This window comes from Mus caroli, chromosome 6 (assembly GCF_900094665.2).
Source record: "Mus caroli chromosome 6, CAROLI_EIJ_v1.1, whole genome shotgun sequence".
In the NCBI taxonomy this organism is placed as follows: Eukaryota; Metazoa; Chordata; class Mammalia; order Rodentia; family Muridae; genus Mus; species Mus caroli.
Window position 1 is genome coordinate 26,226,305 of NC_034575.1, and position 12,506 is coordinate 26,238,810.

A 12,506-nucleotide genomic window follows, 5' to 3' on the forward strand; every position below is an offset into this window, starting at 1 on the left:
GAGAAAAAGAATGAAATGCAATCGTAAGGTCTCAGACCAGGGGCTAGGGGATCTTACTCATTTGGTAGAGTGCGTGCCTAACATGCACACAGTCCTGGCTTCCCTCCCAGCAGAATCTGAACTGAAAAGTATGTGAGGGGGGGAATGTTAGGGGAGGGGAGGGGACACATCTGCAAAGCACTCAGGAGGTGGATCAGGAGTTCCAGGTCATCCTTGGCTTCACAGAGGATTCACAGTCTTCCTGGGCTATGTAAGACCTTGTTAAAAGCAAGCGTGCAAGCAAGCAATCAAATGGGGGGGGGGGGTAGGGAGAGAGAGGGAGAGGAAGGGAGGGAGGGAGAGAGATTAATATGATATTTGGAACAAAGGGAAAGATTCTTATATAAGGCATTTAGACAGTAGACATTTTAATATGAACTTAAAGATATTATTACATTATTGCTAATTTTCCCCAGCCTGAAATTGTATTATAGTTATATTAGATACCCTTATTCTTTGAAGGCATATACTGGATTATTTTAAGTGAGATGTCAATTAAGAAATTCTAATATTCAACTTACTTTCAAAAGCTTCAATGGATAAACATGCCTATTCACAGGAAAGGTGAAAAGAATATAAACAATAACTGAACAGAGCTGAAAAGTATAGGTAATTAATTGTATTTCTTAAAACTTTGTGTGTTTTTAAATATTCAAAATAAAAGGCTGGGCTTGAGGAGTCATCTCTACTTAATGAGCCTGTACTAACCTAATACATTAGGAGCAGGCTGCCTTAATGAATCTGAGGTCCTCCTTGGGGTTGCCTGAACAATGAGCTAGCTCAAACCATGTGTGTGAGGCTGGACTGAGGCTTGGGGAAGGGTGTGTATACCTGGAGATTGGTGAATAAACTCAGCTTCCCATGACATCACTGGCTTCCTTTCCTTTATAAAGCATCCCACCAAAAGTCTAGGTGCTGTGTGAGAGAGTGAGTGCCTTGGAGCCCCGACAGCTGTATCAACTAGTCCCTCATTCCCAAGCCAATGGAGAGAGCCCCAGCCACCTGGTTCCATTTCCCAAGGGAGAGAGCTGTCCCTCCCTGTGTGTGTTAGTAAACATAGTCTCATCTCATCCGTTCAGGTCAGACTCTGGTCTTTTCCTGCTTTCTGCCTCTACCCTGCCTCTGACATCTAACACTGGGCAGTGTATGTGGGTTTTCAAGGCAACTCTGGTAAACAGATACCAAAAGTCCAGGCTGCTTGGGGCCCACATAGCCTGATTATGCCTTTCCCCGAGGAGGTGGCCCTCACTCTAGTGCATAGAAAAGAGACAGGAGTCCTTTAAATGAGACACAAACCACTCTCTGCTCAGATAATTGCCTAAGGGACGATGGATGATGTTGGGGTCTCTGCATTGTCACTTCTCTCAATATACTGGCTTTGTAAATGTTTTCTTTCCACATTGTAAAACCAAATTCCGTGTGTGTGTGTGTGTGTGTGTGTGTGTGTGTGTGTGGAGAGAGAGAGAGAGAGAGAGAGAGAGAGAGAGAGAGAGAGAGAGAGAGCTTGCATATGTGAGCAGGGAGACCAGAGCTGGATGTTTTCGTTGATGACTTCTTTTTAAGTCGGGTCTCTCACTGAACTTGGTGATTGCTGGTTGGCTAGTTCGGCTGGCTATAAACTAACAGGATCTGCCTGGCTCTGTCCCTCAGGTTACAGATGTGTGTGACTACACCCAGCTTTTTTACTTGGCTGCTGGGGATCCAACCTGAAGATCTCTTGCTTTTGCAGCAGGCACTGTCCCACTGAGCCTCAAAGTTACTGAATAGGAGGATCCTGTTATGTAGTCCAGGTTGACCTTGAAATCACAGCAGTTCTCTTGCCTTTGCCACCTACACGCTGGAATTACGGACATAGATCACTATACCCAGAATAATTTCCTCATTTGTACCACCACAGGACACAGTAGAATTCAAATCCAACCATACTGCAGAGAGACCCCACAGCAACTAACATTTAAAACACAAATGAACCCAGAGGGCAGAAGGAGAAATGCTAATAAATGAATCTGTGAAAGACATTTAAAACTTTTATATGATGCGGATGAAGATGATGGCAATGAGCAGCCGCAGACAGACACTGCAAGACTGAACAAATACTTCACATACTCCAAATAAGAATGGTGTTGGGTAGGGTGGTGCACACCTTTGATCCCAGCACTTGGAGGAGGTAGAGGCGGGTGGACCTCCAAGTTCCAGGTTAGCCAGCACTACACCTTGAGAACCAGTTTCACAAAACAACGACGACAGGCCAAACAAACCCAAAGTAGGAACGGTCAAAATTACTTGGAGAAAACGTTCACCTTCATAGTGCTTAGAAAGATGAAACCATGACAACATGCCCATGGTTCTGTGAGTGACAGATGCTTGGAGTTCAAGAAAATATGTTTTTTAGCAATGTTACAGTAAATGCACACTGCTGCTGGCCACCGAATTGGACAGCGTGGACAGGTTACAATTCGGAAGCATTCCATGGTGTGTGTGTGTGGTGCTGGGTTTGAACCTAGAGCCTTGCACATGCTGGGCAAGGAAGAGCTGTCACTGAGAGGCAGCTCTGCTGTTCTTATCTTGAATGTACATATATGATTAGCTGGTCATTTGTTTGAAGTAATTTATCCTGTGGATAAAGTCACAACAGAGATTCCTAAAGACATGAATGTAAGGTTATTCACGGAAGCATTGTTTATAATAATAATAGGTGAAAATGGAAAGAATTTAAATGTTTGTTAATTAGGCAATGGTTGGCTTTATGGCTTGCCTCGTGGCTGGCTAAAAGATCTCCATGTGCTAATATGGAATGTTGCAGATATACTATTAAATACAACATAAAGGATACTGTATATAATTTACTCTGCATAGAAGCATTGTATGCAGGCTAGAGAGATGGCTCAGTGGTTAAGAGCACTGACCGCTCTTCCAGAGGTCCTGAGTTCAATTCCCAGCAACTACATGATGGCTCCCAACCATCTGTAATGGGATCCAATGCCCTCTTCTGGTGTGTCTGAAGACAGATACAGTATATTCATAAGAATAAATAAACCTTTTTTAGAAAAGAAGCATTGTATGCATTTGATATCCTTATATAGAACACACAGGGCAAGAAATAGTTCTGTGTTTAACTTGTAATAAAGTCAAGAAGGATGTCTTTTTGCTTTCTATACGAACCCATTTTCCATTTATTTTAATCATTGTCATGTCTTACTTTTACAATTAAAAATGCGCAAGATACACTTCAAAACAGCTTTCACGGTGTCAGTCAGTGCCCTTCTGATGCTTCTGCGGGAAATGTCTGAACTACTGAAGCAAGAGAAAGTTGCCTGCTCGTTACATTGCTTTTAGCTGGGAGTGCAAATATGGAAATGTACTGAGCCATTGTAATGAGGAAGGTGATTCTTAGCGCCTAGGACGGCTGTGGCAGAGCAGCTGGCCAGTTCCTGGAGCAGCTTGAGTTCATTCACCCTTCTCGCCTGGCTCAGGCCCAGCCTCCAGCAAGATTAAGATTCCAATTTGGAAAACCTGAGTGGCCCATGGAGACAAAAGCAATGTGATAAGAAATTTTCTTTCTCCTCTTTCTTCCCCTGTCTCTGGAGTTTCTTCAAGAACATGAAATTAGAGATAGAACCATAATTCAAAGGTACTGAGATATGAGAACATGTTGGGGAGGCGCTTGGGTGGTTCTTTCTCAGTAACGGCAGCGTGCCTGTGCTTGGCTGGGACACTCTTTACAGCACGCAGAGTCTATTCAGGTCCAAAGCCCCTCTTCCTCCAAAATGGCTACACTGGTGGCATTGCTCTAAATAAAAGGACTTTGGCCAGGCAAACAGAAGGATTGTGAGCAAGCCTTAAAGTTTCTGTTCACTAGAAAAGCAGATCTCTTACTAGGAACCTCAGCTCCCCCAAAGGTCAGCTACCTCAGTCAAGGACATCTAGTTTGTGGTCAGTCCTGATGGCTCTGACTGGATCAGCTCAGATCCCCACCCTGATGGCTGTCATACAATATCTGCTTGGTTTCCCACCATTTTGCTTTTCTCCCTGCCTTGGCAGTTCGAGTCACAATGATTCTTTCTTTCTGCCTATAGAACAGCCTGGTTCAGTAGTTTCTCTGCACCATGTCTCAGGTATTAATCTGAGAGGACAGCCTCTACCAGGGAACGCTTTTCTGTTCTCAGTGAAGTGGCACATTTAGTTCCTGGTACAGCGTCAGTTCATTTCTATTAGTCATTTCACAGCTGTTTGTTGGGAGGAGCAAAATTGAAATACTTCGGGTTGATTTCACAAGTAAGCTGAAAACAAGGCCTTCCCAGTTCCTGTTTGTGATTTTCAAGTCAATAAAGCATGTCTGTCTTGGTGGCTGTTTCCCTCTTAACTGGTTTCAGTTGTCTGTCTGCCGAGCCGTCTACCTGGCTTCCACTTGGCTCAGAAACCTAGGTTTGTGGCCATCCTGTTACAGGTGGATTGATGCCAGACTGCCCACCGTTGTTTGTTATTAGATTGGTGATGCAATTTTTGTTTGGCAGTTTGTGACTGTGAGGTTATTCAAGGATGCTGTTTAAAAATACAAGTGAACTACCAAGTGAGACATCAGAGCAGATCGTAGGGTTTTTTTGTTTTTTTTTTTTTTTTAGGCTGTTCAGGGACAGTAGACGAACGCACACACTTGTTATTGTAGATTGTTATGAATCCCGAGGATGCACATACGGGGATCATTATTGTAGATTGGCTTGTGACAGCTGGCCCTGGTTTACTTATTTCCTCAAGAAGACACTTTGAACAATTATTGAAATGCCTCCCCTCTGTAATTATAATAATAATGATGATGATTTTGCAACTGAATATGCAATTCAGGGCGTACACACTCTACTCTTTTTAGCTCGTTGCTCTTTTTACATTGATGTCAGCTGCTGTCTTGGATGATGAAGAACTAAGAAGGACTTTCCAACCAAGGGTCAGTGAGTGACATGAACAGAGTCATCTGTGGCCAACCCAGGAAGTTACTAAAATAATAATTATTATAGTTCGTATTTAAGGAGCAAGCTAACCATGGGCAAAGGTTTTCTTTCTCCTTTTCTGGGGTCTTTGGAGAAAGAAACCTATTTTTAGTACTTATCTGCTCTTAAGATTAAAAATAATGTATCTTGTTGAATAATAAAATTACAAATGTCTGACGATGCCTCTGTGCCCCCCCTTTCCAATTAAGGAGCTTTAAAGGGGAAAGCTGGCGAACTAGAACAGAGGTGTGTGCTGTGGGTCAGGGGAGAGAGCAGAGAAGGGGAGTGGGAGCTGCAGGAGGACAGACAGACAGCAATGAGGACAGACAGGGAAGTTAGGATAGAATGGCACTGATGGGAAGAAGGTAAGATGGAGCCAGGCAGGAAGAGAGGACAGGGAAGAGAAAATGGGCAAAGTGGGGAAAGTACAGGGGAGACTGAGGCAAGGAGACTGATAGCTGGAATCTAGCCTGGTCTACTCAAGCAGGTGCTCTCTGTCCTGTCTGTCTATCTGTCTATCTTTCTCTTTTCTAGCATGCACACATAGATAAATAAGTAAGGCTAAGCCTGGTGGTCCATCCTATCCCAGTGCTTGGAAACCTATGGCAGGAGAAACTTGAGTTCTAGGCCTTTCTGAATTACACAGTGAGACCCTGTCAACAATAAACTAAGAACAGCCGGGCGGTGGTGGCGCACACCTTTAATCCCAGCACTCAGGAGGCAGAGGCAGGAGGATTTCTGAGTTCGAGGCCAGCCTGGTCTACAAAGTGAGTTCCAGGACAGCCAGGGCTATACAGAGAAACCCTGTCTGGAAAAAAACAAAACAAAACAAAACAAACAAACAAACATACAGAAGCAGTACTTAAAAAAACAAACAAACTAAGAACATACATAAACCAGTAAATTGGGGAAAGCAAACAAACAAACACACACAAACCAGAAAGGAGAAGCGCAGACTTAAACTGGAGGATTTTTGTTTTCCTTTTAAAGCACGTGATGGTTAATATTGTTAATGAGGTAATCTAGAATCACCTGGGAGCTGGCCCTCTGTGTATGCCTGTGGGAAGACCCTCCACTGTGTGTGGCATCATTCCCTAACTGGACCCTGGAAGTGGGAGCTGGGCACTAGCAGGCTAACTTTACCCTCTCCTGACTGCAGATGTCACATGATCAGCTGCTTTCAGCTGCTGCTCCCCTGACTTCCCCAGTGTGAGGGACAGTGCCTCGAACTGTGAGCTAAAATAAACCCTTGCTTCCTCAAGTTGCTTTGGTCAGAGTATTTTATCATAGCCTTGGTGAAAGAAACTGAGATAGGTGGGGTGGCACAAGCCTTCACTCTCAGCACACAGTAGGCAGAGGCAGGCAGATCTGCCAATACAAGGCTGGCCCAGTCAACACAGTGAGTCCCAGGCCACCACAAATAATAATAATAATAATAATAATAATAATAATATAATGATGATGATACAAAGACAGTATATGTCTTATGAAATCAGCACACCCCAACCTAAGCTGGATAAAATTAAGCAGAGGCCAGAGATTCTCAACCTTGGTGCTGTATATTTAGTATATGGCATCACTTTAAATTGGTTATAGAGTTGGGAGAGGTGGTTTCTAGAGCATTATTTGTAAATATGCAGGAAGAACATAAATTGTGATTTTTCAGGGATCAGCAAGATAGCTCAGTAGGTGAAGGCACTTACTGCCAAGCCTGACACACACACACTAATTTAAAAATTATCAACATGATAAAGTCTTCAATAAAAACTTGCATTTGAGGGCTGGAAAGATGGCTCCTTGGATAAAGGCACTTGCTGCCAAGCTCCCCTCTCTTACTCCCCACCCCCAACGAATAATTTTTTAAAAACTTGTAAGCATGAAAAGTCTACAGAAATTTGTGTTTGAGGGCTTGGCAGCAGAACTCATTGGTAAAGGTGCTTGCTGTCAAGCTTAATGACCTGAGTTCAATCCCCAGGACCCACAAAGTAGAAGGAGAGAACAACTCCTATAAGTTGCCCTGGGGCATGAGATGATTCAACTTGATTCCAACACCACAAGGACATCTAGTATCTTTTTGACATTGAATGTCAGTTCAACACAGACTGATCTGGAATGTGGTAGAACCAGGAAACGTGATTCCTCTCCCTCCTCCTCCCCACCCCCTTGTGTGTGTGTGTGTGTGTGTGTGTGTGTGTGTGCGTGCGCTCATGCGCGCACGCCACTGTCTGGGACATTCTATGTCGTTCTGGATATCCGTGTGTCCCCTTGCTCTCTGACTTCCCCTCTGGGTTCTCCTCTCTAATGTGGAGTTGTCCAGAATTATTTTTTTATTACCAACTTTCCTATCACAGTCATTCCCCAGTTTACTGTTTTGATATCTGTAAATATAGATATGTGTGTGCATATATGTGCACACATGTATGCATGTATGTATTCCCCACTGACACTGATACTGGCTTTCTGGAGCCACAGCTCCTAATCTGGAAGAGATTTCAATATGGTGCCTTTTGTATGAACAAGTCTTGACTGATTCATGGGTGCCAATTCCTATGGAACTATAGGATTATTGTGCTATCTAGATGATTCTGCTCTGGTCTATCAATACCCATCATTAGAAATATGACATTTGAAACAAGATTACATCCATCACCAACATCACTACTACTACCACATATATTTTTATACCAACCACTTCTGAACAGACATAAGCCAGGCGTATCGTCTGTCCCTGGTACATGGGAGAGGAAGGGTAATTGCTTACTTCAGTGAATAGATGGAAGTTTAACAAAGCAAGGGAAGTAGAGCCAACTAGATGAAAGGGGGAAATTAGGGAAACTAGTTATGCCTAGAGTTTCACAGAACCAAGGCTGTGGCAGGGATCGAGGGCACAGGAAGAGTGTAGCTTCAAAGCTCCTTGACCTTGGCCATGACAACCCAGATGGATGGAACACTCTTCTGCCGAGCCAGTTTCCCGCCCCCACCCCCAAGGCCTTTTGGTTCCAAATATACTAAGAATCAGTGTTAATTGCTCTTTTGAAATATTGTTTTGTCCGCTCCATTCGGATGTGGCAATTTGCAAAGCAATCTCCAGCAGTTGACAGTTCGTCCATAGCTGTGTGGTATCCAGACATTTCCTGGGACTTCTGCCCACCTCCTATGCAGCTGGCAGTGTCTGCCAAACCAGGATATGTGCTCAGCTGGGATTAACTTGGAACCAAGTGGCGCTTTGTTGTGTCTAAGATTTGTTTAAATTCTGCAAAGGTGAAGGGCAGTCCTACTTAATCCAAATAATAAAAGCGAAATTTAAAAATTAGGACTGAGGATCATAGCTCAGCTGGGTAAAGTGCTCATCATTTGCACCAGCAGGAGGACCTGAGTTCAACCTCCAGGAGCGAATGTGAAAAAGACAGGAGTGGTAGTGCACATGTAAAATCCCAGCACTGGGAGGGTGGGTTGCTGCTGGCCAGGCAGCCTAACCTCCTTGGTGGGCCCCAGGTTGGTGAGAGCACAAGTCCTAAAAAGGCAGAGTGGAAGACACTTGAGCTGACCTCTGGCTTACTCATGCGCACATGTGTCCATGCCCGCCCTCTCCAAATTAAACATTAGCAGGTGCTCGAAGACCGCCTGAGTCCACACTGGGCTGATAAGAATTGTCGCTCTGACAGGTTCAAGGACAAGGTCAGCAGGCTGGTGGCTGGGAGCCCAGGTCAAGAATCTGTATTCTTTGTATGATGCCCTCTAGATTTATGCTTGTGGGAACTGGGAGAGTAAAGTTACTGGCTGTTTCTTTTTGAAGCTCCTTCCTTTTGGCCAGAGACATTCTCAGCTCCTTCACACTTGGCTTCAAGGTCGTAGCCTAGACCAAAATGTTTACAGAAAAAGCTAGGCACTTATGAAGAGGACTCTCTGCCAGCTCCTACACTCCCAGTGCCTGGCTCCAAACAAGCTCAGCAAACCAAGGAAGGGATAAAGTGGCCTCTGGAACCAAGAATTTTTAGGTTTGATTGCCAAAGGGAAAGCAGATGCATTCTGCCCTACTTCCCCAACCGCTGACACAGCTGCTGCTGCTGCCATCTCCTGGGAGAAGACAGGCCTGGCCCGAACTTCACACCTGATGCCTATGTTGAGGTTCACCCCTGACTCAGCTAAAGGCCCTGCTGGAAAAAGGCTGAAATACCTTTGCCTAAGAAACAAACAGAGCAATTGTGATAAAAACTGCATGGTACTGGTATAATGACAGACAAGTAGACCAATGGAACAGAATTGAAGACCCTGAGATGAACCCACACACCTATGGTCACTTGATCTTTGACAAGGGAGCAAAAACCATCCAGTGGAAAAAAGACAGCATTTTCAACAAATGGTGCTGGCACAACTGGCGGTTATCATGCAGAAGAATGCGAATTGATCCATTCCTATCTTCTTGTACTAAGGTCAAATCTAAGTGGATTAAGGAACTCCACATAAAACCAGAGACACTGAAACTTATAGAGGAGAAAGTAGGGAAAAGCCTCGAAGATATGGGCTGCTTGTGGACGTTGTACATCGTGGTGCGCACTAGGCTCCGCACCACGATGTACAACGTCCACAAGCAGGGGCCTAGCAAACACAGAAGTGGATGTTCACAGTCAGCTATTGGATGTATCACAGGGCTCCCAATGGAGGAGCTAGAGAAAGTATCCAAGGAGCTAAAGGGATCTGCAACCCTATAGGTGGAACAACATTATGAACTAACCAGTACCCCGGAAGAGCTCTTGTCTCTAGCTGCATATGTATCAAAAGATGGCCTAGTCGGCCATCACTGGAAAGAGAGGCCCATTGGACTTGCAAACTTTATATGCCNCAGTACAGGGGAACGCCAGGGCCAAAAAGTGGGAGTGGGTGGGTAGAGTAGTGTGGGGGGGGGAGTGTACTGGGGACTTTTTGGATAGCATTGGAAATGTAAATGAGGAAAATACCTAATTAAAAAAAAAAGAAACAAACAACCCCAAACTACCTACTTAATCAACAACAACAAAAATATTACACCTGTCCTTTTTGTATTTCTTTTGTTCTTTTTGGACAGCATTTTGGTTAAAGAAATGATTTCAGGGCTAGGGAGTACAGCCACAATAGAAAGGGCTTGTCTAGTATGCTCAAGGCCCAGAACTCCACTCCCCAAATTGGAAAAAGCAGGTTTCATAACTGTCAGTTTCCGGACTATCAGAGGCTCCTCCTCTTAGCTCTCTGAACCCTGAGCCCGATGGTAATGGTGAGGATGCATTCACACGGGCTTTTAAAGGAGAGAATATATACAAGCTTGCTGATCCTTGATGTCCAAGCATCTCAGTTTACTTGCCAGGCGGTTTTGAGAGTTGAGATAGCAACGGGAGCTCCAAGTATTCAAGACATGGTCAATGGGAACAAGCTCAGGCTTCCAATCTCCCTGGGGGACTTTCTTTAGTATCTTAGTTTCTTTTCCTGCTGCTGTGATTTTTAAAAAGGCAAACTAATAAAACAAACAAACAAACAAACAAACTCAAAACTAACAAAAGCAAGTCAAAGGAGAAAGGGTTTAGCTCAGCTCATACTTCAAGGGTACAATCCACCCCGGCAGAGAAGCTGGCAGTTGGCCACACTAGACCCAGAGTCAGAAAGCAAAGAAAGATGAGCGCTCATGTAAAGTACTCAGCTCACTTTATAATTTTATTTAATTCAGAGTTTCTACCCACGGAATAGTCTCCCTGACAGCTGAAAGGGTCTTCTGCAGCTGGCGAGATAGCTCACTGGTTAAGAATACTTATTTTTCTTGCAGAGGACCCAGTTCAGTTTCCAGAATCCACATAGTGGCTCATAATCATCTAGGAATCTAGCTCCACTCCTCCCAATCCCTTGTCTTCATAGGCTCAGGATCATCTTCTAAAGCAAAGTGCATGCATTCCAACATTGAAAGTCCCGATAGCCCAACGGTTCTCAATCTTCCTAATGCAGCCATCCTTTAATACAGTTCCTCATATAGTGGTGACCCCATCCAGAAAATTATTTTTGTTGCTATTTCATAACTAATTTCACTGCTGTTATTATTATGTTAATATTTGATATGAAGGATATCTGATATGCAACCCCTGTGAAAGGGTCCTTTAACCCCCAAAGAGGTCACCAATAACAACTACAAAATCTCTTAACTGTGAGTTCCTACAAAATAAGCAAGCTATGTTCTTCCAACATAAAATGGCAAAGAGTAAATATTCCTATTCCAAAAAGAAAGAATGGGGGCACAGAAAGGAGTGACTGGGTCAAAGCAAGACCAAAATCCAGTAGGGCAAACACCAAATCCTACAGCATTGTGTCTTGCATCAGAGGCTTGTAGTACAATCATCTGGGCTCTAAATGGGCTGGATGGCTCCACTCCTCCAGCTCTGCTGCCTGCAATACACATAGCCTCTCTCTTAGGCTGGCACCATTCATCCTCTCAGCTCTTCTTGGCAGACTTCCCATGGTCCCAGTTATCTCTAGTGCCCCCAGGTCACCTTTATAGCCACGTGCACTGGCTTTCCCGAGCCTCCTGGTAGGGACCCTGACTCCTGCACATGCTACCTGGCCTCAGTGGTTCTGCAGTATCACTGCAGATCAGGACTCCATGACTGCTTCTAAGTTTTCATTTTTAGTGATTCCAAACCACTGCCATGCAGATGCTGCTGCCAAATTCTGCTGCCAGTTCATGATGTAGTCCAGTCCCCCGTACCAGTCATGGCAACATCCGTATGCCTTCTGGGCCAGCTTTGGTGAAATAGTTCCTTAGGTGGTTGTGTTAGACCTTCATGAGTTGGAGCCTCTGAGGGTCTTGTTCTCAGGGACCCTTTCTCTGTTATCCCAGTGCAGGGTGGGAGGCTCCTCCTCTGGGCTGCTGTTTTGTTTGTTTTTTGTTTTTTGTTTTTTTTTTTTGGTTTTTCGAGACAGGGTTTTTCTGTATAGCCCTGGCTGTCCTGGAACTCACTTTGTAGACCAGGCTGGCCTCGAACTCAGAAATCCGCCTGCCTCTGCCTCCCGAGTGCTGGGATTAAAGGCGTGCGCTACCACACCCGGCTCTGGGCTGCTGTTTTACTTAATGGTTACACTGTTTCCTCATTACTGCCCTGGATGCTCTCCTAACTTGAACTTTCCTCTGATAAACAAGTTAATCTATTAACTTTAAGTTCAACTTCATACAGGTTCTTAGTTTACAGTCAAAATGAAGCCAGATTCTTAGCCAAAAATATCACATGAGTGGTCCTTGGCCCAGTTCCTGGTAGTCTTTGGTTCTCTCTGATAACTCATGAGCTGGGCCTCCACTGTCTGTGTTTTTTCAGCACTCTTGTATTCTAAGGGCCTGGTTTCCAGCCTTCCAGGGCTCTTTTTAGTCCTAAGTGCCAAACTCTTCCACATCCCACCATTTCCAAAGGCCTAGGAGCCATGTGGTCAGGTTTATCCAGCAATGACCCCACTTTTCTACCTCACATTCTC

At 44.5% G+C, this 12,506-nt stretch overlaps 2 long non-coding RNA genes across 5 annotated transcripts in view; one reads left to right on the forward strand and one right to left on the reverse strand.

Annotated features, from left to right (window-relative positions):
- LOC110296538 overlaps positions 1-2,970 on the forward strand; it is a 47,058-nt gene extending 44,088 nt beyond the window's left edge. For all 4 annotated transcript variants that reach the window (XR_003836904.1, XR_002378187.2, XR_003836906.1 and 1 more), the window contains one exon: positions 1,690-2,970. This is a non-coding gene — a long non-coding RNA (uncharacterized LOC110296538). The remainder of the gene's footprint in view (positions 1-1,689) is intronic.
- The window catches only part of LOC110296537, a 32,365-nt gene that overhangs the window by 14,421 nt on the left and 5,438 nt on the right, over positions 1-12,506 (reverse strand). The gene's annotated exons all lie outside the window — the stretch shown is intronic.